Below are 4039 nucleotides of genomic sequence, written 5' to 3' on the forward strand. Positions count from 1 at the left end.
TTGGGGCTTAGCGCCTATAGCTCAGCCGGCTAAGGCACCAGCCACGTACACCTAAGGTGGTGGGTTTGAATCCAGCCCAGACCCGCCAAACAACAATGACGGCTGCAACCAAAAAATAGCTGGGCGTTGTGGTGGGCGCCTGTGGTCCCAGCTACTTGGGAGGCGGAGGCAGGAGACTCACTTGAGCCCAGGAGTTGGAGGTTGCTGTGAGCTGTAATGCCACGGCACTCTACCCAGGGGGACAGCTTGAGGCTCTGTCTCAAAACAAAAAAAAAAAAGAAAGAAGGTTTGGGTAATAGTAGGACATTAAACTTTTCAAAGAACAGTATTACGAATTTCTGAAAATTTCAAAATAAACTACTTGTACTGCTAGTATTTATTTTCTGATCCCTCTGATATTTACTTGGTAAATATATGTCCTCTGACTTCAGGTCCTAGGACTATCTTTGCTACAAAGTTCAAATAGCTGTCCTACCTTAGCTTTCTCTTAGAACACAAAATAAATGGTGCTCAGCATTTACTGCACATTAGAGTCACCTGGAGTGCTTTTAAAAATACAAATCCATATCCTGAAGTGTCAGGACACCAGAAAAGAAAAAAGAAAGAAAACTTAGCCTTGCCCCAGACTAATTATTTCAGAATTTCTGAGATGAGACCTGGGCACCACTCTGTTTTTAAGTTCCCTATGTGATCTAACATAACCCAGGGTTGAGACCACTTTGGAATGATAAAAGTAATATGATTTGGCTAACAGCGTAGAGAGCAAATTATATTTTCAGGTGATTCAGAAATATATTTTTACTGCAAGGTGTTGGACAAATACAGAATTACAAATGGCACTAATTTTAAAAATACAATGTTATGACAGCATATATAATGGGGACCCAGTATAAACTGGAGTATTAGGGAATGCTGCCCTTACATGGAGAATTTCAAACAGAAATCTGAAGAATTACATAGGCAGGTTCAATGAGAGGAGATCAAATGTACAAATCCTGTGAGAGGAGTTGCATGGTGTATTTGAAGAAAGAAGAAAAGATGGCCAAGTATTGTGAAAGTTCATTCTCATGTGCAAAAGTTGAATTTGAACATGGCCAGGGACAAATTAAAACAGACAAACCATTTCTGGACAAATGGAACAGAACTTTTTCAAAGTTTTTTTTTTTATTTTATTTCTCATTTAAAAGAATCCACTAGGGACCACAATTAATTAGTATTTTTAAAATAAGTTTTCACTCAGCAAAAGGCTTTTAATCATTTCCAATTCACAAATTTAGCCACACTGTATTAGAATAACTGCAGGCTCTTTGGAGTGACCTGTTAAATTTAACATCAGGGTTATTCAAAGTGTAGGCCTTAGACCAGCAGCACCTGTGAGCAGCATAAGACTGCAAATGCACAGAAGACCCCAAGCTACTAAAACAGAAGAAATGGAAGGAGCTCAAGAAACCACTTCCAGCAAGCTCTTCAGATGATTCTTAGGCATGCTGAAGTCTAAGAACATCTGCCTAGGAGTATTTCGTATCATTGTCAGTTTATAATGCTCTTCAAAAAGCTCACTAAAAATAAGTACAGGACTGCTTTTAGAACCTTAAAGCTTTTGTTTTTCATCTACACATATAATAGCCAATAAGCCTTTTCTATAGCACATTATCAATGAGATAATACATTTAAAACATTTTGTAAACTGTTACTTGCTAAGCCATGCAGAGTGGCATAGGATTTCATTTTCATACCAAGCTTGTGATTTAAGTTGCTACTGCTTCTTTCAGTAGCAAAATGAGTGCCAGAGAAGTTGTACCTAGCAAGTGTCAGAGCCAAGATTTGCCCTTGGTTTCCTGGGAGGCAGTGTTTTCCAAAAAATACTCTTTCACCACTTGAAGTTTTATTCTACACTTTGGGGAAAATGGTATAATGGATAGATAAATCATTTGGAGCACTAGAATTGGAAAACTTGGGGCATTAGTATAGCCCACCTGGATTGTTTAAACTTGTTTCTTCATCTATAAAATAAGGATAAGACCATCCACTTCATAGGATTGTCGTAAAGCTTTAAAAGAGATCAGATAAAGTGCCCAGCATTCTGCAGGGAATATCTGCGGCACTTCCTGCCTATATTCAATGTTCTACCACGCTCCACTACTCCAGTCATATTCGGCCACATGCAATTAGACTACACTATCTTCAGAAATGTAGGAGATCACGGCTTGCTTAGCCATATTATTTAATATTCTTCATATTATCCAAATTTTAAAATTGTTTAATTTTTCCTAGCATATACAAATGAAGTCTCAAGCTTTTTTTTTTTTTTTTTCTTTTTTGAGACAGAGTCCTGCTTTGATGCCCTCAGTAGAGTGTGGTGGCATCACAGCTCACAGCAACCGCAAACCCCTGGGCTCAAGTGATTCTTTTGCCTCAGCCTCCCAAGTAGCTAGGATTACAGGCATCAGCCACTGTACCCAGCCCTGGACCAGAGGCTTTTATTTAGCTTTTTTTAAGTTATCTTGGGATTTCATAGACATTGCAAAATCCTTTTTTTTCTTTTGAGACAGAGGCTCATTTTGTCATCCTCAGGAGAGTGCTGTGCTGTCATAGCTCACAGCAACCTCAAACTCCTGAGCACAAGTGATTCTCTTGCCTCAGCCTATCGAGTAGCTGGGACTACAGGCACTCGCCACAATGCCCAGCTGTTTTTAGAGATGAGGTCTTGCTCTGGCTCAGGCAATCCATCCTGGCCTTCCAGAGTGCTAGGATTACAGGCGTGAACCACTGCACTTGGCCTAAAATCCTTTTTTTCCCTCAGTGTCCTTTACATGTTGCACATTGCCCAAACATAATGAATTTCTGAAAATACCAAGTACTGAAAAATGCACGTTCTATCACATCCAGTTCTGGCCTTGCTCCTAATGTAGGAGATGCCAGCTATTTGGGGTAAAGAGACAGCTATACCAAACCAGCTTGCTGGCTTGAGACTAAATTCCAGTTCTAAGTGTCATAGACTCAACCAGCAAAATATAAAGCAGAGACACAAAAATCATGTTAAATTTGATCATCATCATGTGGGGTTAAAATGTTTTATCTATTGGGAAGAGCAGCAATGTCACTTAACAATAAAATGTAAATTTTAAAAGTTGAGCTAATCATCCTGGGTCTTGAAATGTATGGTTCTCAAAAATTATGACTACTCATTGCAAAGTTTATTTTTCTTTTTGAGACAGAGTCTCACTTTGTTGCCCTGGGTAGAGTGCCCTGTCATCATAGCTCACAGCAACCTGACTCTTGGGCTCAAGCGATCCTTTTGCCTCAGCCTTCCAAGTAGCTGGGACTACAGGCACTCACAGCATACCCGGCTATTTTTACAGACATGGTCATGCTCTTTGCACAGGTTGGTCTTGAACTCCTGAGCTCAAGCAATCCACCTGCCTTAGCCTCCCAGAGGGCTAGGATTACAGGTGTGAACTACTGTGTCCAGCCTTTCAAAGCTTCGATGATTGAAACTTTTATAGCCTGGTGCAAATATTTTAAGTCTACTCAGAGCCAATGTTTCTGGTTTTCAGAAAGATTCCATTTTCCACTGTTCAGTTTTTTTTTTTTTTAAACAGCATCTCACTCTCGCCCTGGATGGAGTGCTGTAGCGTCATAGCTCACAGCAACCTCAAATTCCTGGATTTGAGCTATCCTCTTGCCTCAGCCTCCCCATTAGCTGGGACTACAGGTGTCCACCACCATACCTGGCTATAGTAGAGATGGGGGTCTCACTCTTGCTCAAGCTGGTCTTGAACTCCTAAGCCTGAGCCTCCCAGAAGACTAGGATTACAAACGACCCACAACGCCTGGCCCATGGAATTTTATAAAAGAATTCATCCTATCACCATCTTTTAGAACTGTTTACTTTTTATTTTATTTTTATATTTTTTGAGACAGAGCCTCAAGCTGTCCCCCTGGGTAGAGTGGTGTGGCATCACAGCTCACAGCAACCTCCAATTCCTGGGTTCAAGTGAGTCTCCTGCCTCTGCCTCCCAAGTAGCTGGGACCACAG

Source organism: Otolemur garnettii, unplaced genomic scaffold, assembly GCF_000181295.1.
Source record: "Otolemur garnettii isolate 467f Iridium unplaced genomic scaffold, OtoGar3 scaffold00009, whole genome shotgun sequence".
In the NCBI taxonomy this organism is placed as follows: Eukaryota; Metazoa; Chordata; class Mammalia; order Primates; family Galagidae; genus Otolemur; species Otolemur garnettii.